General features: G+C 41.3%; 1 long non-coding RNA gene across 1 annotated transcript in view; it reads right to left on the bottom strand.

The window, feature by feature from the left end:
* LOC140695064 (uncharacterized) overlaps nt 1–22,653 on the bottom strand; it is a 103,269-nt gene that overhangs the window by 61,000 nt on the left and 19,616 nt on the right. Inside the window, exons 2-5 of the long non-coding RNA XR_012070746.1 lie at nt 19,144–19,329; nt 18,449–18,592; nt 17,195–17,255; nt 16,441–16,665 (exon numbers count right to left, since the gene is read on the bottom strand). This is a non-coding gene — a long non-coding RNA (uncharacterized lncRNA). The remainder of the gene's footprint in view (nt 1–16,440; nt 16,666–17,194; nt 17,256–18,448; nt 18,593–19,143; nt 19,330–22,653) is intronic.

Raw genomic sequence — 22,653 nt, 5'->3', positions numbered from 1 at the left:
CCAAAACATGGACAATAACAAATGTCGTTCAGGAGGCAGAGAAACCTCATATGCGGCCAGGGGAAAGGGACAATGCTGCAGCTTCTTTGGAGAAGTCTGGTATTTCCTCAAAAGCTTAGAGTTGTATGGCTCAGCAATTCCACTCCTATATGTAGAGTCATCCCTCAATACCCTTGGGTGGTTGGTTTCAGGAACCCCACACCCTGGATACCATAATCCAAGGATGTTCGAGTCCCTTTACAATCAGCCATCTAGATCCATGTAGTGGAAACTACAGATATGGCGGGCCAAATGTACAGCCAAAAGAATGAAAACATATTCTCATAAAAAATTTCACATCAATATTCATAGCAGTATCATTCAGAGTAGCCAAAAGTTACTAACAATATCCATCCATCAATGAACGGATAAACAAAATTACCAAGAATAGGCCCACAAACTTTTGGTCATTGAAACTTTGACAAAGGAGGTGACAACATACAATGGAGTAAAGACAGCCTCTTCAGCAAATGGTGTAGGGAAAACTGAACAGCTGCATGCTAATCATTGAAGCTAGACTACTGCCACACAGCATACACAAAAAAGAAATAAAATCTGTGAAAGACTTAAACATGTAAACAAGACACTATAAACCTCTTAGAAGCAACCATAGGCAAAACATCTGACATACATCTCAGCAATGTTCTCCTAGATCAGTCTACTCAAGCAATAGAAAAACAACCAAAAATATACAAGAGGGATCTAATTAAACTTACAAGCTTTTGCACAGCTATGGAAACAGTAAGCAAAACAAAAAGACAACCAACCTATGGAATGGGAGAAAATATTTACAATAAATGAAACTGCTAGGGGCTTAATTCCCAGAATATGTAAGCAGCTTTTACAGTTAATATGAAAAAAAACAAACAATCAATTCAAAAATTGGCAGAAGTCCTAAAGAAACATTTCTCCAATGAAGACGTACAAATGGCCAGTAGGCACATGAAAAAATGTTCAATATCATTATCAGAGAAATGCAAATCAAAACTGTAATCAAGTATCACCTCTCACCAGTCAGAATAGGCATCATTCAGAAGTTCACTGACAATAAATACTGGAGAGGCTGCGGAGAATTGGGAACACTCCTACACTGTGGAGGGAATTCAGTTTGGTGGAGCCATTGTGGAAAAGTGTATAGATGTTCCTCTAAAGACAAAAAATTGACCTCCCAGATGACCCAGCAATGCCACTCCTGGGCATATATCCAGAAGGAACCCTAATTCAAAAAGACACCTACACCCCAATGTTCACAGCAGCACTATTTACAATAGCAAGACATGGAAACAACCGAAATGTCCACTGAGAGATGACTGGATAAAAAGGTTGTAGCATATTTGTCCAATAGACTACTATTCAGCAATAAAATAATAATAAAATAATGCAATTTGTAGCAACATCAATGGACGTGGAGAATGTCATTCTAAGTGAAGTAAGCTATAAAGAGAAAGGAAAATACCATATGAGATTGCTCACAGGTGGAATCTAAAAAAAAAAGAAAGAAACAAAAAGATAAACTTATCTACAGAACAGAAACAGACACAGAGTCATAGAAACCAAACTATGGTTACCAGAGGGGAGAGGGTGTGGGAAGGAATAAATTGGGAGTTCAAGATTTGCAGATACTGAGTATGTAACAAATAAACAGCAAGTTTATACTGTATAGCACAGGAGAATATATTTAATATCTCATAGTATATTGTGTTTAAAAAGAGTATGAAAATGAATACAGGTATGTTCCTAATTAACTGAAATGTTGTGCTGCACACAAGAAACTGACACAAAATTATAAACTGACTAGACTTCAATGAAAATATTTTTAAATAGACTAAAAACGAAAAAAAGGAAAATGATATTATCAAACAAAAAGAATAAAGTACTAATTCAGGCTACAATATGGATGAACCTTGAAACTTTATGCTAAAAAGCCAGACACAAAAAGTCAAATAGTGCCCTTTAAGGTGAACTGTATTTAAGGTTTTATTTTACTACTCCTTTAAATTTTCTGGTGGTTTGAAATCTATCAATATCAAAATAAGATGTATTATACATTAAAAGCTTAAAACGCTTCCTCACAGGAGGGCTTTTATTATTAAATTCAGAAAACGCATATAAAGCTCTTGGAAAAACACTTTGCACGTCCACACACAGTGACTGCTGTCACTGCCACTCAGAGGGTGGTGCCAGCACTGATGAGAGCTGCCTCCACTCGCTCCCCTGCAGAAAGGAGTGAAGGCCTGAGCTCTGACAGGCAGGGTGAGCGTGAACCTGGGTCAGACACAGCCACGTCCCAGACTCTGCGTTACCCAACTTTCTTACACAAACTGCAACATGTAATGTAAACACGCTAGAGGGATGTACCTTACAACACAGGGAATACAGACAATGTTTTACAGTAACTATAAATGGAGCATCTATTGTACACCTGAAACTAATATCATATTTTAAATCAGCTATATCTTTCTAAAAAATTAAAAAATATTTCTAAAATGTTATCACTTTAATATTCAATTCGGTTTTTAAGTAACTACTAAATAGTTTAGAATGTATAAAAGCATTTAATTGTGCTGTTTGTTTACATATTTATTCACATTCAGCCTCTTGCTAAAGAGAATTTAAACAATTCTTTTAAAAACAGCTTAACAACCTTAACAACAAAAAGGCAAACCTGAGAATGAAGAGAAAATGGAGATTCAATACTTAAATGAAACCAGGGGGAGATAAACTCATAAAAATGGATTCCATGAAGTCAGAGCAAGTGTTAAAGGCTGACTAGAAATTCAGCTGTAGGATTCTTGGCAGCTAAACCAAAAAGAAAAGATGATGGGGCGGGTGGTAGAGCGTGTGCTTAGCGTGCACGGGGTCCTGGGTTCAAGCCCCAGGGCTTCCACTAACAGATAAATACGTCTAATTACCTGCCCCCATAAAAGATCACCAAAGAAAAGAAAAAGAGAAATTTCTTTCCCAAAAAACCCTGATATTAAATTTGGATTAAATACTTAAAAAAAGCAAAAAAGAAAAATAGAAAAGATAAGTGACACTGTGAAGGGAAACCACAGCTGGTCTAACAAGCTAAGTCACAAATCTAAGTGTGATAAGTGTCGGTTTACTGATCTAAGTTTTGCTGGGATACCTGGTAAGTCTGAAGTTTAGTGTCAGTTTACTGGGCTAATAAGTTAACCCGAAAATCCAAGGTGAACAATTGTCAGTAACGGGATCTGTTCCAAATTGATAAGCTTCAGTGTACTGATTCCTTGCTTTCTGTTGTTTGAGCCTTATTGGCTAATAGTCCTATACTTGTAATTAACCGTATAAAACATCATGTGCACATCTTGGAGGGGCTCAGAGCTTTGGAAAAGAAGCCCCTCAGAGCCCACCAATGTAATAAATCTCAATACTCCAACCCTCTGAGTGATTCTTGTTTCTTGGCTGGCCTGTTGTTTCCATAACAACACAAGGGATAATGCCCGTGGGATAAATCTGCAGTGGCTGCTGGCAGGTCCCCATGTCTCACGTGGGAAAATCTGAAACATCCTTCTCAACACTCAGAGTCATCATAAGCCCACCCCAAACCTGCAGCCTTTAAATGCAGGAGCACAGGTAGGGCCTGGCCTTTGCTGTCTCTGTGTCATCACAGTGAGACAGGATGGAAGGGGGAAGAGCACAGCCATTCAAGGAAGGCCACCACAATTAACATAGAAATGGTGAAGGATTCAAACCCCAATAGGTCTTGAGGCTCAGGATGAAGAGATTTAACTTCTAGCAGATCTTGAGATTCAGTAAACACCCATTGTAATAGTAACGTGGTGAATAACATGCCCCAGGCACCATGGCAGTCCCAATGCTAGCCACAAAAGGTCAAAGGGTGGGAAATGGCCAACTCCTTGGAAATCACAGCCCCTTGCCCTAAGGCTGGTCCTTCTACTTATTAGCATATGAAACCACCAAGCCCAAGAAAACAAGCAACACAGCGCCACCTCGCGGTCACCACTCTTTCCCTCTTTGGTGAAGGCCCACACTCTGTCTGTGAAGTGTGTACCTACTTCTAATCTGAGCATCCTACCCCCACACCTCGTGAAGTTTCTCTTGCCTATCAATGTATCTCTCTGAATAAATATACCTTTACTCAACACTGGCTTGCTCTTGAATTCTTTACTGCATGAAGTCAAGGAACAAAATCTGGTGGGGCACATCCCAGGGACTCAACAAAAGCCTGGGACACAGCCCTTCTCATGCCCAACGTTTTTTTATTCTTCTATCAACAGGACTGGTCTGTGAAGGGAGGTCTGAGACCCCAGCTAAGGGACAGAAGCAGCCTCCAGGGCTCCAGCTTGCAGGCAGCCTCTCCCCCAGCATGGGTCTTGGGGTCTGCCCGGTTCTCTGTGTTTCTCTGTTGTGCTGACTCCCCAGCCAGACAGCGTACTCCTAGGCCTGTCCCCACAAAACCCTTCTCTCCAAAATACAAGCACATCATGTCACAATCCTCTTGTTCAACCAGGAAATGTTCAGCCCACTTTTTTCCTCCCCAATAAAGTACCCAACTGTCCTCCATCCCATCACATCAGTTCTTTTTTTGTGAGAACTCTGCACTCGCCACACCCCATCCTGAACACAGGTGTCTTGCTGGCTGTGACCGAGATGTTTCTTTCTCACATAGCCTGCGTCCTTCTCTTTCCCTTTATTACCTTAAAAAAGCCTTTCCTGAGTCACCCACCCCACTGATTCTGAACTCACAAAGTGCTGTGGTTGCAGTCACTATGTGCATACCTCCCAGGTTTTGGCTAGGTTTCCATCGCAAGATCTTCATTAAGGAGCTGCATCAAGAAGTTTAAAGAGGCTATTCTTACATCTGAGTGGAGGAGCCTGCAAAAAATTTACATGGCTTTGAAGAGAGAGTTAACCAGGGACAGAGAAGTCACGGGTCCTAGTCAAAAGTTTCATGAGGCAAAATGTTCTCCCAAGGCTCAGAGTGGCTTCTGAACATGGAGTCGGCAGGTAGGAGGTGACAGGCAATGATTAGGGTGGGTGATACAGGGTACGCTCCCCCAGCTGGGAAAGAATAGGTATTTTTCTAGTTTTCCAAACAATTTCTTACTGCCTTTTTTCCCTTATTACCACATACCATTTCCTACGAATTAAGCATATCAATGTAAGTTATTTGGGGCAATTGGGAGAAGCTACACGATGCCATTCACAGGGCCGGGACATGACAGCCACACCAGTCTAGGTTGAAAGACCAGTGGGAATATTTCCATGGTAATCACGGGCATGCAGCAAACTCCCCAGCTTCAATGACCTCCTCTCAAAGTTGGCGCCAATAAAGCTACCAGTCAAAATGCGTGACGATTATGGCCAACATCTGTTTATTAGTTAAGTGCCCGTGAGAGCTGTCGCTTAATGGGGAATGAGTACGATCAATGAGGCCCTGTCTACCTGGCCACACGCGCCCTGCCTTCCTGCCTTGGTGCAGCAGCAGAGTTTGTTTAGCTGAGATGAACGCCCCCAGAGCAGCCCGACGGGAAAGCTCCCAGCTCTGCACGGCGAGACGTGTTCCTTTCCTTCTCAGAGCTGATCACAGTTTGCTGTCGTCTGTTTTTATGTCCCTTTTGTAACTGCCTCTCCTCCGGAGATTTTGCTCAAGCAGCACGGGGCCAGTTGTGTCTTGCGGCCTGCCGGATATTTTGGGCAGGGAAACAGCCGAGCCCACATCTGGCTCTGGTGCTGAACGGAGAAGGCACAAGTCCCAGGGGCCCATGCTGAACCGAGGCCCCTGCACCCAAAATTATGGTCTGACTTTGGGCAAATTACAGTCTTTTTTACCCTGAGATTCCTCATCTGTCTATGAAAATAACTGCCCATGGAACACAGAGTTACAAGTATTAAAGGAAATCACCAAATTCACAACCTAGCCAAGGGGCTACCAGTGCATCCTCAACAGATAAATACTGCCTTTACGGCTCTGACACACGCCAAGCTTGGTGGCCGCACAAAGTGTAAACTGCTAAGTGCCAGTGTGTTAAGTGTTTCATGTGTGCTATAATACCCTTTAGAACTTACAACAATCCCAGAAAGTAACGAATATTATCATGCCCATTTCACAGATTCACCAACAGGTTAAGAGTGGTTACATTCTAGTCCAAGGTGCTATGGTGAGGTAATGGCGATTTCAACGTCAATATGGCCCCAGGCCTGGGCTCCATCTCTGTCCCATCCACCTGACCACTTGCCTATGAAATCCACCTGTCCAATACCCAAGTTTGAAACCGGCCAGCTCTTAAATGCAATGTGTGCCACCGTTTGTCTATGTTCCTTAATTACCATAAACTGTTCTCAGAAAGCACTTCAGAAAGGAAAGTTGGACTCACGTCCCTGCCCACAAAGAAGAGGAATTCTGCCTTGCCTTCTCCTGTAACGTGCAGAAACCCTTCCCATTCACCACCGAATCCTTTTGTATGCTTCCTCCGTGTTCATGTTTGCACACGGCTTATTAAAGTAGAAGTTACCTGCAGTAATTCCATCTCGGTTCCTTTCCAAGGTTCCAGATTATCCATAATCAGGGTAATATCATAATTTTCTGTGAACGAAAATACTACAATGTGAATGAAAATACTGCAACCATGTCACTAAACAAAGAATGCTGAAAACAAGTCATCAGCGACTGCTGCCGCACCCCAGTGAAAACAGGCCTGCAGCCACTCACAAAGGTGCCCTCTGAGCAGACTCAGAATAAGAAAGGACAGATTACTGGCCCTAGATAGCTAGGTGCTTGTCTAAAGAATATATTCAGTGAGCCCAAATGTTGGCTTCCTCCCATATATTGAAAAGCACTAAATTCTTGAACGTGAGATACCTGGCTTTCTTTAGATAACAAGCAATGTTTTATTGTTCTAACTACCTGGTCTTTGTTGTAAAGCTCCTATATAATCCTAGCTTCTCCCCTACTCTTGGGAGCAGTCCCTCAGAGTGCTCCGAGAGGCGGTCATCCTGGCTCGAGCCCTCCTGACAAATAAAACATAACTCTTAACATTCAGGCTGCACGTTTATTTCAATCAAGTCCCAAAATAGACACAACTCATCAATTCTGTAATGGGACACACTGGATCAGGAACCAAAAGAGTGTAGTAGTCCCGAAGAACTACGGCTCCCTCTTTCTTCCTGTCATTATACAATCCCACCAGAACTCATTACTATGCTGTCTGCTCCTCTGGCAACCAAACTCATAGAAGAGTGAACTCAGCAGAGCACCATGCTGGGGAGAACCCCCCGCAGCAGCACTGCAGGCCGCCTGCTCTCCCGCACGCTCTGCCGACCGCTAGTGTCCTCCGTGGAGACCAGGTCAAAAGAGCTGTTCCCAAAAACTGCAAAGTCCCACATATTAAATAAAAACGTTTTATTTTATACGATATGTTACGTATATACCCATCTGTGAAAACAGCTTTGCCAGAAGCCCAAACCTTCAATATTAATATGCAAAGGCAAACCCGGTCCCCAAGGGAAAACAAGTCTTAAGACGACACTAAGGCCTCCAAAGTCCACTCCACGACAATGAACCAAACTGCCTGCAGGTCTGCAGCTGCAGGAGGCTACATGTCTGCTTTTAAAGCAGCTCCTTCCTGCCCTCGTGTGCTACAATGCCCTTTTATGCCCTCCCATCGCAGGGCAAGAGCAGCTGCTGCAGAAACTTGCAGGGGCCTCAGAGCCAGGGATTATGCCCAGGTCACACTGCAAACCTACTGCCCGCCTCACAGCCCCCAGCCAGCAGGTCACCTGGAAGTCACAGCAAGTGCCCCAATCCAGAAGTCTCTTCATTTGCCAGCACAACTGATCACTGGTCTCCAACCTTCGTCAGTTTTGCACAAAACAGCACCTTCTACTGTGAAGCGGGTGGTTTTCGCTTCTGTGCCCCATCCTTACTGGAAACGTTAAGGGAAACCAAAAGGCCTCTTTCAACCCTTTTCTGATAACACCCTCCCACCCACAATACTCATATGCTCAAGAGTTTGGATCCACGTGATTTTGTTTCCCTTATGCTAAGGGGCTCAAAACACTGCGGGATTCTTTCTCCTTTGAGTGTATTAGCACTCAGTTTCTTGGCTTTAATCTGTTTTTGTCTCTCTCTTCAGTGTCCCTAGCAGTTGCCACCTCTTACTCCCTTCAGCAGCCTCCTTCCCAACATCTATTCTAGGGAATCAGCTGTGATGAGGGGCCCGGGGGCAGTCACAGAAGATGCAACTAAGGTACAGAGAGGCTACTTAATTTGCCCAAGAAATCACCTTGAGCCACCAACAGAGTGTGTCACGTCCCTCTATTTAACAGTTATGCTAAGCAAGTTAACTTTTTGTAGATTATGTTTATAAACAGATGAGAAATCAAAATACATACAAGGACACACATCAACTCTAAGATGTTCATTAACTCCACTGTTTCGTTTCAATTTATTTTATTTCTATTAAAAAATTGAGAACCCCTGCAGCCTATATAGCAAAATGTTACTGGGTTTTAAATCCAGAATATAGAGGGGTTATGTCATTACTCATTCTTATATGTATGTTCAGAAGACAAAATGATTTGAAAGTCTCTCTCCCCGCCCCCTACTCACTACTGGCTCTCACCAGAGCTCCCAGATCACACATCTAATACCTTTTCACTTTACCCACAGCTGAACTCATCAGTTTTCCCCCAGAACTCCCTCTGCAGCTTTCCGTCCTCAGAACACAGCAGGACCATTATTTAACTCATTAATCCACCCAGAAACCTGGGCCTTACTCCATCCTACCTTCACAGACAGCATTGATCCTTTCATTTTAACCATCAAAACATGCCTTCAATCTGTTCGCTTTTACCCACTGAATGTCCTACGACTCAAGTGGAAGCCACCAACACTGCGCACCTGGACTCATGAGTCTCCCAAGTGGCCCCACAGCCACTCTTCCCTACTTTAGACAAATGGGATTGTGTCAATCCCGCGCTTTTTGGACTCTTCAGACCCAATTTTCTTAGAAGAAACTTCAATTTCTTCACCTGGTGAAGGTCTTTGCCATGAAACTGTCAGCTCAGGGAGGGCAGGACCCGCCCTCTCCCCTTGGCCCCGCCCTCTGGCAGAGCTTCAGCTTGGGAGGACCTGCTGAGCTAAATCAGCCTGTATTATAAACCTGGTCTTGAGTTCTTAGCAAACAACTTCACTTATCCATACAAATCCAACGTAGATTAGAAAGATTTTAGATGTTGAGCTAGACAATTGATTTGGGGATTTTGCACTGGCAACCTGCAAGTATATGTTCTAATGATTGTGTCTTGTTAAAACCACACACAGATTAAAGGAGTATTTGTGGAATGTCTTCGGAGTAAAAGGGACTGTACTTTTACAGATTTTATGTTTTATTACATGAACAACCAGGACAGGGTCACAAATGGAACTGCCTCACAAGTGACAGAAGACAGGTGAGACGCATATAGCAACAGGTCACAAAGATGGTAAGAGCAAAGTTGTTTATCCAACCCCCGAAAAAATTCCTCCAAGAACAGAAAACTCACAATTTTGAAAGTAAAATACTATCATATAAGGAAAGAAAATAAATAATCCTCTTCATCAGGGTTTCTAGATCTGACTGCAGAGTTATTAGCAGGCCATACTGAATCCTAGCAGAGAAAAATCAGATGGACTAGTGGTGAGTAAGTTCCAGGAAAACGGCAGTAATTCCTCCACTTGGAAGAGGACACACATTCACTTGTTGAAGGTGACTGTAAACCGCATTCTGCAGAAATTCAGAAGATTCAGACACTGCTTCTACATGGTGATGACACGGAAGGACGGCTTGGATGCATGCTTCTAACTGAGTCACCGGCATTCTTACACAGCAGGGTGAAACGGAGGCCCTCAGCCAAGAGCTCAGATGTTCCTGTCATGTATCCCAGATCGTGCCTCGGGGACTCAGTGTCCTGTAGCAGTGCGGCCCCAGGCGAGGACCCGCAGCGTGGTCCACGCAAGCAGGAGGGGCACTGTGCTTGAGAAATCCCATCCCCGATGGGGGCAAGACGGGCTGGTGGGGTTGTGTGAACCTATAAATGCTCATAGAAATAAACCTGCATACATTCACGTGATAAAATTAACTGTAGCAGGCTATTTAACAAAATTTCAATTATCAGTGTTAATTTTACCATTCCTTTCCTCTTGTCCCCTGCACTCTGAGACAGGCTTAGGCTCTCTCACACATGCAGCTCTGATGCAATAGTTTTGAATTTATTTTATTTTGCTACAAGTGTTTTCACTCCCAGTGTCGCTGTGACTGTCGTCTCTTAACACAGTCAGATGTCTTCCTGGATCTCTCCCTGTGTTCCTTGCTCCTGCTTCTCAGATCCTGAGATAAAGAACAGGTGAAGGCATATGACTGGGAATGTCAATGTGGACTTGATCAAAGTCCTCAGTGACTCGCTAGGTGAGTGCTGCCCACCCCTTACCTTCGATTCTCAAGGTTCTGCCCAGGGTGACATCCAGACAGGAGAGATTCCTGGGTCCAAATAAGAGCTGTGTGGCTTGGGTGCGGGGAAAGGTGCAGGAGCTGGTTCCGTAGACGGTCACTTCCATTTCTCTGCTACTCTCTCTCCCGAGGCCCCGCTGCCAAGCCCCCAGGCTCCCTGATCTTCTGTCTTTCTCTTCTACTCTAATTCAAGCCCTTTTCCTCTTCCTTTATTCCCTGATTATCCCCAGCTGGAGTGATTTTCCCATCACAGATTCTGAAAAATTTTCCTGCAGCTGAAAAACAGGTCTCCAGAGGTCAATGCCCATATGGTGGTTCCTGAAGAGAGCCCCTGGTTAGGGGGACCCTCACCAACACTCACGGGGCATCAGACATGTTGCAGGGTCGAGCACCCCCAACAAGAGTTTGCTGTGACCCCAAAGCACGCACAGAATCCCTGCTCACTAAAGTGTAGTTGTAGTCCTTTATTAAGAAGCAAAAATAAAAAAATTGCTCATGTTTCTTACTAAAATTATTTATGAGGTAGAAAAGTAATTCTAATAGAAAAGAACAAATTTCACTCCATGTTAGATGTGTTCGTCTGACTTTAAACCTGTACCTTGTTTTCTAGGCTCAGACTTGCTGTTTCTGCAACTTTTGTAAAAGAATGTTGCCTTTAGCCTGAAATACCCAGGAGGGCCTATTCTCCGGGCTCTGATCTTTAAGGATATTAGCTCTTCTACACTTATGTACAGATGGCAAGTTGCAAAAAAATTCTTTTTTTTGGAGGTTATACGGGGGCACCATAATTTGACCCACATGAACAGCTGCAGGAACAAAGGGTTTCAAATAGAAACAATTCGTACAGCAAGAAGTTTGCAACAACCAGCCACATCCCCGCCGCTTTTTAGTATAAAAGGAGACTGAATTCTGCCTTGGGGAAGAGAGTTCTACTGGATATCAATATGCCATTTTCTGGGTCTGCCGTCTTTTCAAATAAAGTCACTATTCCTTACTCCAACATCTCATCTCCCGATTTATTGGCCTGTCATGCAGCAAGCAGAACGAGTTTGGACTTGGTAACAAAGTGACTGCATTAGAGGTAGTATGTCTCCACTGTTTCCTCATTTCCAGAATGTCACAACTTATCAGTTTTATATGCTGTTTAACAACACGAACAAAAAACCTATTATACGGAACTGATTCCAAGAAATAAAATTATTTCTACTCCTTCAAACATTTTCTTCTTTTTATTTTGTTTTGTTATGCTTATTGAAAAGAAAATAAAAGTCAAATCATTTTATTTCACGTATTTTTAAAGCTACATATTGTAAGTACTACAAAGATATTTAAATTGCAATAAAAATTGTTCATATATTAGTATAAAGATATATACACAATCAATGCAGATTAGGAAAGGAGTAGATATTTACTAAAAATCCACTGCACATCCAGTCTTTTACAAGCATATCCTGGAATATAAGCTCTATTACCCCGGAGTCCCCCACCCCCATTCTCACTGCGGAGTCCCTTAGTAATCAACTACCAAGGCACCAGCATAGAACCATGCAATCACTATTTTAGGTATAAATGAGAGTATTAGCTCATTCAATTCTGAAACAGAAACCTTAAAATAAATACTGAACTTATTTACAGATAAACAAATTTGGACACAAAAAAGTACAGTTTCTCCCCCAAGACACAAAGATAATAATTGGTAAAGGCAAGATTTGAACTAATCTGCCTGATTCTAAAAGCTAAGGTGGAAATCCCCTTTGACTTTGGAGGTAAAGCAGCACAACCTATCACCCTATCATTGTTCAGATCTAACTTTAGACAGCATGAGACAGCACCTCATTCCCTTGGAACTCGAGGGCAAACAATAACAATAAGGATTTTATATTCAGTATTTTCTTAAGTCTCAATTATATAAAGTGTCAGAAGATCAGCAGAAAACTCTGGGAAATATGAGTGGGTCCAGAGCTTTTTGCTGATAAGAAACTCATTCTATCAGGACAGAGTGACCTTCCCATGTGAGGCCTCATGTACATAAACTAAAGGCAGCTGAGCAATGAAAACTAGCAAGAACATGGAACTCAAGCAAGAAGGATGCCTGCCATCCCCTGCCCAGTTGCCTCTTCACCCACGTGGACAAGATGGCAGAAGATCCAGGTTCTTGTCCAAGTGACAACATAATGGATTCTCACCCATGAAATGTTATGACTCTATGCTGTCTTAAGTCCGTTCCAACTAAAATATGATAACACCAATATCTCAGCAGAATGTCTATGTCTCCACTTTCTCTCTTCTATTAGGAGACTATATCTATGGCTACAAAGCCGAAATTCAATTAAAAACACCATGCACGAAGCCTGGTGAAAGTCTGTGTAAGAGACATTGTTCTCACGCTCAGTGAGTGAAAACTCAGAAAAAGTGGTCCTTCTCCCTCTGCAAGTGGGAGGTAGCCTGATTGTGTGTGTGTGTGTGTGTGCACACGTGTGTGTGTGTAAATCAAATACAACGTATTCTGGGATGTGCACAGATTTTTTTTATGTTACTATTATTTCGTGAGAATGAGCCTACCTTTAAATTAATTTGAATCTATTATTCTGAGAGAGTCTCAGGCTCTTTTGGTGGAGGATGGGAAAGAGGAAAGGAAAGTAGGAATGATGTAAATGAAGCAAAGCTGTAAGAGTACTGCTAGGGAAAGGCAAGGCATTATTTTTGTTCCTACTTGCATCACACACAAATTACGGACTGGCTTTCCCCCATGTCTTGTCAAGCACTGAGTTGCAGAAGAACAGGCAACAGCCCTTTTCTCACTGAGCTTGTGACTGTACGTGACATCTTATAGACACAAATTATTTAACCTGATCAAACACTCTAGCAGCAGGCTGTAATTCTCCTACTTTGAGAGACAAGGAAACAGGAAGTGAAAGACGGTATATAGCTTGACCAAAGTCAGAGGACAAGTAAACTAAAGAGGATGAATTCAAACTCAGATCTGAATGCAGAGTCTGAACTTCCCACTCCGAGGGCTGGAAAATCCTTAACACACAGGGTCCCCAGCTCCTCTGCATTGTTCCTGGCACCAAGCATTTCCCATGGCGATGGTCTCCAGTTCTCAGACACAGCGCTCTGTGCAGCCAATAACCTCCATTCGACCTTGATCATCTACCTGCCACGCCCACCAGGCTTCACCATACAGGCAGGAAAGCTGGCTTTCAAGTGCATACAAAGCCACCCCTGGTCTAACCTGGACTCTTCAGCAGCTTTTCCAGCATAAAGGCAGCCATGAAAGTGCTCACAGTTTGTACATGAGCCACACTACCTCTCTCCATCTCTCTCCCCACCTATACTACTTAGCTATGACCATTTTGAGAATCTTGGAAACAAATTTTTAAAAACAGAAAAGAAAGGATTGTGTATCGAGTACTTAACACTTACAATTTTAAATGAGAAGTTACAAAGTGAGTATTTACAAACCGAATCTGCCTTCCTAGGTGTCAGTTTTAACAGTTAAAAAATATAATAGCAAAAATTTCTCACTTAAAAAATTAACAAAAACATCAACAATAATCTGGAATAAACTCAAAAACAATGCCCATGTTGTATATGGAGGAAGTACAGGACTGTACTGAGGGGTAAAGTAAGAAGTGTGAAAGTAGAGACATCAACCTTTGTATGGAGGAAAACAGTTTTGTAAAGATTTACGTTCTCCTAAAGATAATTCAAAATTACTAAAAAATCCCATGACAACACTTATCCTTTTTTTTAACTTGAAAAAATTATATTAGAATTCTTCAGGAAAAATGAAGTCATAATACTAGCAAAGAAAAATAGGGATTGAAAAGCAAATCAAAAACTTTGCACTGTCAGATATTAAATAAATTTTTACAATATGTAAGATATAGTGCTAGTGTAGGAAAGTAAGATTGACAGAAATAAATCATGAGCTCAAAAAGAGACTCTAGTGTACATAAGTATTTTTACAGGTGGGATTTCAAATTAAAGAGCAAAGTAGGAATTCAATAATTGTCTTGGGACAATCACAGAATCCCCTTGAAAAAACAAATTCTATTCCGGTCAAAATGACCGCAAGAAAAATTACAGAAAGTGATGTAAATATTAGAAAGTACTAATAAGAGCAAATACAACTCTTTGCTCATATCAATTCAGCTTCTCCTCACTATGACAAGCACTATTATCATCTCCATCTTAGAGATTAAGGAAACCTACAGAAGAAATTTATACCATTATAAGAAAGCATTTCTAAGAATAATATCAAGAATAAAACCGAAAAAGAAGACATTTACTATCTAAAGTTTATTTTGGGCCATAACAAAAATGAAACTACTGAACAAAATGAAAGGCAAAAAATGACAAGGGAAAGCTCTGTGATACATGTTGATGAAGACAAGGGGCTAATGTTCATAATATACATAGAGCTGTCACAAAGCAACAAGAAGCTCCCTCACTTAAATATTTGCAAAGGACAAAAGGGATCATTCACTTTTTAAAAGTCAGATGGCTAATGAGTGAAAAATGCTCAATACCTCACTGGTCATAAAGTGCAAACTAAAACAATGAAAATCATTTTGCTCGTCATATTGGCAAATATTTTTAAAAGATATTCTAGCTAGTGTCCATCTTTGAGACAACAAACTGTGAGCGATCTTTTGGAGGACGACATGTCAATGGATATGTAAACCCTGGAAAACGTGTGTACACACAGGCTGAACTTCACTTTTAGGAATCGTTTCATTTACAAAAAGAATCAGTTCAAATAGATGTACTCATCAGAGAATTTACACAGCACTGTTTACATTGGTGGGAAGAAAAGCTGAAGTGGAATCATACCCACGGATAGAGAATTGGTTACATAATTTATTCTACATCTTTTCATTCCCCACAGGAGAAGGAATTTCTAGATTCACTTGAAAGGAGCCTGTGATTTATGTAGTTGTCACATCCAAGGACTAAATTTCCAGAAACCTTAACTAAAGGAATACTTATACAAGATTACAGGAATGTTTGTACAAGAAGGATGCCAGTCAGACACCCTTTCTGACAGTGGAAAATGGAGAAAACTTAAGTGTCCACCATCAAGACAATGATGCGGTAAATCACGGTGAGCTGTGGCCACTAAAGTTCCGGTGTTTCGGCGTGGTCCAAGGCCTTGTCCACTGTTCTCTCCCACGAAAGGTGTCCTTACACAAGAGACCAAACCTGCACATCAGGAGACCACTCTACTCTATCTGAAAGGACCGGGTGAGTCTGGAGGGAGAGGACGTCTGTGATATATACCTGAGTGAATAAACCGAGCTGCAGAAAACATATAGTATGGCCTTATTTTTCAATAAAGCATATATACACACACATATACATAGATTTCTCATATACGTTTATGTATGTGTATATATATATGACATAGGCATAAAGGTCATGAAATATATACTCCACATTGTCAGCAGTTTTTACTCTCAGGAAAAAAGGGGAAGGGAAGTAGGGGACTTTCGGTACCACCACAGTTCTCTTTTCAGAATTTCAATTAAGTATACTTGGAATATAAAAGTTTACTTAAGTCCAAAGTAAAATGGACGAGGACTCCACAAGACAGAATGCTATAATGGTCATTAAAAATCATGCCAGCAGAGATAGAATACTGTAAAAAAATTGTCATAAGCTGAATGGAAAATGGAGGTCTCCACACAGCAAACAGGCACACAGTGCTTGCTGGTTTTTATGACAGAGGTAATACACACTGATGAAAAGAACAGAAAATAGATTTTAAAGTGTTAATTATTATCTCTGAATACTGGGAACAGGATAGACCCTTTTGACCCTTTTTTCAGAATTTTATATTAAATACACATTATTTTTCATCTGAAAAATGCATTTTTAGATGTCTAGTAACACACATTGGAAAAAATACATGAGTACTTACAGAAATAAATAACTAGGAGACACCGAAGCACCGTCACACAGTGCAGAATGGGTGATCCTGAATAACACCGCGCAGTTACATAAGGACTCAAAAATTGAAAGCACCCGCTGTAACAGGGCGCGTCCCCCTTCCATTTGTCAGTTGTGTCTTCAGGGCTGAGGCAGTTCTGAGCACGGCCAGTGTCAGTGCTGGTGTCTGGATGGATGCCACTGGAGGTGAAGGCACCTGCAAGCCGAGAGGAAGAACAGAAATCATCCTCTGCTTTTTCTGTCTTGTTTCTTTTCTCTTTTAAAGAGAGGCGGAAATAAGATAAACTGAATCTTCCCTACTGAAATTTCAGTATTGAAACAGTTTTTATATTGTTCACAACTTATATTCTGCCTATAACTGTCTTTTCAACAAAGCATTATATTTATTAAATGTTAATTAACTCAGTTAATTAACTACCTGTTGAAACCTATTAAAGAACATGAAATGCACTACGTGAAAGCACCACACCTGCAGTGACTAGCACAGCTGTTTTGACGGCAGTGCAGTCAGCCCCCACCATCACGTGGCCCTGAGCTCCTGATGCTGGGAAGAGAGCACGCTGCTTCCTCAGGCGGAGAGAAATGGTAAAAGTATTTTCTGAAATCTACAGCACTGACAAAACATAACTGCTTAATCCCAGGCTCCTTTGAGGCTGTCATTTTCCGTTTCTGGCCAACACCCGTCAATGAGCAGAACCACCCCATTCCCGAGTCATGGGACTCACGTGGGCAGCAGTTTTGGAGAAATTTCCAGGTATAGAATGTAAACCAACTATACATAAAACTCTGAAAAAGAAAAGATGCAATAATCTGATTTTGGAAGACACTCAATATATTCTCCTAAGCCTTAGTAGTTGGAAAGTCTGGGCTTCTCCTAAGCCACTTATTTATTTCACAGACAGTAAGCATCTCCCACAAACCCTGTTTCCCTGTGTCTGCTGGGAGCCTCAGGCATATTGATGCTGTCTATCTTATAAGGCACAAGGCAGAGGCGTGTGTCTCACGCCTGCAAATCTCACACAGGCTCAACTGCAAGCCTCACTGTCTGAAATTGGCCCCATTTTCTCACCTGTTTATTTGGTATCTGTTCTTCTGTAAGCTGCCTGAAATGCTTATTGAAACAAGTCAGAAGAATGAGTGGGTAGAGAAATGGACAGATGGACAGGTGAGAGATGGGCAGACAAACAGGGAGACTCCAAGAGAAGGGGAGCAAACAAAATTTCCTATGCAAAACCCTCTTCTAGTCAGGGAAGAAAACCACCACAAAGAAGTGTGAAGAGGCAGGTGGCTTAGGACTGTTTCCTGGATTCCATGAAATGTCACACCAAGAGATGAGAAGGTAGAAGTATAAATAATAAAAGATAAAAAGCATGCATGTTTGAAAAATATATCTACATTATGTACTTTCTAAAGAATAGATTCAAATCAGCAAGGCCCAATAACCCAATTCTTGGGTATTTACAGAAGTGAGAATCCCATCTCCAATCCACAAGGCATCCCTTCGGAGCACTGAGAGTCTACACGGTGTGGTCATAAAGGCATCACCGCAAAAGCTGTGCTATCCTGCACTTACGAGGAACGAGCAGGTGTGCTCGGGCTGCCCACTCACGTCATTTACACCCCACAGCACCTCTACGGGGTAGGGATGCCTAGCGAACCCCATCTCTACAGGACAGAAAACAAGTCCAAGAGAGGCTAAGCCGATCTACCATTTCTCCATCTCACAGGACTTGTCACTCCAGAGCAGGAATCGAACTCGGACCCACGTTTGTAACCACAGTACTACCGTAATTTATGTGCTTTTTGTGTGTATAATACATTTGTTTCTGGCATGAAAGGATATTTAATAAATGATCGGTTGTCTTGTCTATCTCATTAGCTCACAATCTTTATATTTTTGAATTGTACCCTTCCCCTGGAGAAATGAACGGAAAGAGCGGTGGTCAGAATGAGGTGGGGCTCCATTCTTTATCTGTTACCTCATCTCATCCAAGTCCCCAACCAGGGAGAAGGAGCAAAGGTTTTCTTCATCTTTTAATGAGAGGGCTCCAGTGATGGTGACTTACTCAACTCCAAAACCGAGTCTGGGGGAAGGGCACATGCAGCAACGAGAGCAGTATCACCTGTAGGAAGGCGAAAAGAGCTCAGGGGATGGCTCAATGGGTCAGCCTGATTTAATTTCAATCGATAATACAATAACACACTCTAAAAAATCTAGCATGCAATGGATTTGCTCTTTCTTGACATCTAGCAAGTTTCCACAGCCCACATGTAAGATTATCATGAACTAGTGAAAGGATGAGTCCACAGACAAGAAAAATCAATGCCACAGGCACGCTGAAACCCAGGCTGGAAGAAAGGAAGGGAAAGGGCATAGTTAAGAAGAGAGGAAAGTCTGGGAAAAAGACATCATCACAAGGACTCTCAAGCATCATCCAGCAATCATATAATCATTCTTTCAAGAGAGAGTTACTTAGGTCCTATTTTGTGCGAGATTTTACAAAGGGCAAAGAGAGACCGCAGCGTCCATGGTGGCAGCAAGTTGCGGGGCTATAATACAATTCTAATCCTGGTACCTTGCACACTTGTCCTCAGTATAAAGGCAAAAAATAAATAAAATAATACTATGTAAACCATACACATTGCTGAAAAAAATTAAAGAATACCTAAATACCTGGAAAGACACACCACGCAGATTCCTGGATCAGATGACAGAATTCTTGGGATGGCAGTGCTCTCCAGAGCGATGCATACATACAACGTGGTCTCGATCACAATCCCAGCGGGCTCCTCTGCAGTAACTGACTAGCTGCTGCTACAATTCATATGGGAATTCGAGGGTCTCAGTAACCAAAACGTACTTGAAAGAGAAGTACAACATGAGAGGACTTGTAATTCTCAATTTCAAACCTTACATCTGTATCTCCAAGTGAGATTAGAGGCCATTTTTAAGTTATTATTTTGTTTATCCTTATTTTCTAAATTCTGTACAACAAATATACCTGTTAGAATAAGAAAAAAAAAAGTAAGTTATCTTTTAAAACATGAACACCGATTCATTCATTGGGAAAAAATTATTTTAACTCTAAAGAAGTAAACAAATATCTAGTGAAAAAGGACTACTTAAAAACAAGTGTGCATTTACAATTTTCATAAATTGAAAACTGAAAAGCACAAACACATCAAGTTTCTAGGGAGACTGGTGAAACATATTAACAATTATTTTAAAAATTCTTATTGAAAAATGAAAACTCAAGAAAGGGAAATTCGTGATTTACAGCCAACTGCAAACACATGGAAAGCAAAGGCCTAGAAATCACAGTTCCTTTAACTCTGCTACTAACGGAATAGGAGAGGAAATTCCTCACTGAGGGGACAGTGGAATCCCATCCATAAGATAGAATACACAGTACAAACTGCAGTAATATCGGGAGTGAATAACTTAGAAGAATTCTGAAGTTATAACATTGCTGAAAAACTATAAAAAACACTGACAGGCAGATTAAAACACACAGTCATATATATTATATAGAAACATATGCAGTCTGCTCCCATGTTGCATAGAAATACAAACATATTTGTTCATTTATGGGCACTTATGACTTTATCCCTGGTAGAATATTTCAACTAAATCAAATAATCAATATAACACTCCTCTTGTCAAATCTACTTGATAAGTTACTCTGCTATGTAACCATAAAGTGTCTAAGATAGATCTAAAATTAGTGAAAAAGAGCTTTGTATGGCTTCTTGAATTCTTCTCAAATTTCCAAGCTTAATTTTAAAATAGATCTGAGCAGTATTTCTATATTATCTTTTCCCTTGTGAAATGAACAGCACAGTCTGTTGTCAAAATTCTGTGCTTACAAATATTCACGAGCACAGTATCCTCACAAAACTGCTGGACAGCAAAGCACTATCCAGACACTGTGACCAAATAAATGAAACACAAGGAAGACAGTGACCCTATTCTGGAGGGCTTATAGTCTGTGTCAACACTGGGGTTTTTACTTGATTGGTTTGATTGGGTAGCAAAATAAAATCAATCAAGTACTTTCTTCTTTGAGCGTTCTGTAAGTCATGACTGTTTTTAGTGTCATGAGCAGGAAAGACTTAAGCATGACTTGATTAGGTCAACTAGCAACAATCATCACTGGAGAGTGAGTAATATAGAAGTTAACTGATAGCAATGCTTCTGCCTACATGAGCCCTATAATAAATCTACACTGACATCCGAAAGGAAAATAAGGAGATGAGGTCCCCAATGAGAAAACAAACTAACAAGAAATCAAAAAAGGAAAGATGTTTTCATTAATGATTCCAGGCAGTAGTGGAGCATGGTGGTGAAGATCACATATTCTGGGGAAAAACATGAGGGGTCTGAACTCCCACAGCACTGGGTAGCTGTGACACTGATATTTCAGTGAAATTTTCTGCACCTCAGTCTCCTATCCAAAGACGGGGGAAAACAACCGCACCCATCTCCTAGACTGTTTCTACAAATTTAGATATTTTATACATAAAAGCTTAAATAAAATACTTCAGATTTAAAATAATACCCCAAAACAAATGGAACAAAGAAAACAGAGATAAATTGGAGTTCATCAAAATTTAAAACTTTGCTTCAAAGGGCACCATTCAGAAAGTGAAAAAACAACACACTAGAGAAAATTTTTTCAAATCATTTATCTCATAAGGAATTTGTATCTCCAAATGAAGAAAAAAAACCCCTACAACTCAACAATAAAAAGGCAACTCAATTAAAAAATTAATAAATGTTCTGAAAAGGTATTTTTCAAGAAAAACATAGAAATGTCCAATAAGCACAATGAAATGATGTTCAATAGCATTAGCTGTAAGGAAAATCAAGTGAAAACCACTAGGAGAAGCCGCTTCACACTCACAACAATAGGTTATAATAAAAAAAAATGGTAACAAGCACTAATGAGGACACAGAGGAAGTGGAGCGCACAGCCCTTGCTGGTGAGGACGTAACACAGCGTGGCCACTTTGGAAAACAGCCTGGCAGGGCCTCAGAGAGTTGAACATTTCGTTTCTGACTTACCCAGCAATTCTGCTCTCTGGGCACACACGAAAGAGAAGTGAAAACAGATATCCACATAAAAAATCCCACATGAGTGTCCACGGCGACATTACTCATCACAGCCAAAAAGCAGAAACAACCCAAATGCCTATCACCTGGTGAATGGGTAAACAGAGGGGCCCAGCCATACAGTGGAATGTTATTCAGCAATAGCAAAGCATAGAATAGTGACTCAGGCCACAAAATGGACAAACATTGAAAACGTTACTCAGTGTGAAAGTAGTCGGTCACAATAGACGGTTCCACTTACATGAAGTGACTCGATTTACATTAAATGTCCAGCACAGGCAAATCCACAGAGAGAAAAGTGGCTCCTTGGGGCTGGGGGAGGATGGGGAAGATGGGAATGTCTGCTTATGCATACGGGGCATCCTGTTGGGGGGATGAAAATGTTCTAAGATTGAATGGGATGCACAATTCTGGGCATAGAGTAAAAACCGATGTACATTTTAATGGGTGAATTGTATTAAAACTGTTAAGAACAAAAGCATCTCGGGGCAGTACCTTCCAGAGTAAATGCAAATTGCTAACTTTTATTAGAGGAAAAAGAAACTGCCCTCAGCATGAAAGCAGGAGATCAGCAAATGTGAGTTAACCGAAATTGGACAAGAGCATTTCACTTGAAACAGTTGCTGAGTGTACACGAAATATTCAGAAATAGGAGAATCACCTTGACATCACGAAGAAGCATTCTGCTTCAAATGCAGATCAAGGATTCGGCAAGCCCTGCTGCCAGAAATGAGCAGAGAAGAATCCTGATTCATAAAACTAGCACCAGAGCCAACAAGGAAATGGTGGTGAGGAAAGCAGGCGGCGAATATCTGGAAGAGTTTGCTACAAATATTTTCTCCACCGAAAATTTAAAAATAAAATGAAAGTGATGAAATGCTGTGTTGACATCACGTGAATGGGCTTCCTTCAGTGCTCGACTGTTCTGTAACCCAGATTGATAGACTCAGGAGAATCAGCATGGCTCCTGGGGGTCCCCAAAGGACTGCCCACCAGCACGCTGACCACCATCACATCTGCCAGGGTTGAATTGCAGGGAAGAGACCAAGTTCTGAAAGGTACCGGAAATGT

Source organism: Vicugna pacos, unplaced genomic scaffold (assembly GCF_048564905.1).
Source record: "Vicugna pacos unplaced genomic scaffold, VicPac4 scaffold_129, whole genome shotgun sequence".
Classification (NCBI taxonomy): Eukaryota; Metazoa; Chordata; class Mammalia; order Artiodactyla; family Camelidae; genus Vicugna; species Vicugna pacos.
This window is presented reverse-complemented; position numbering and strand designations above follow the sequence as displayed.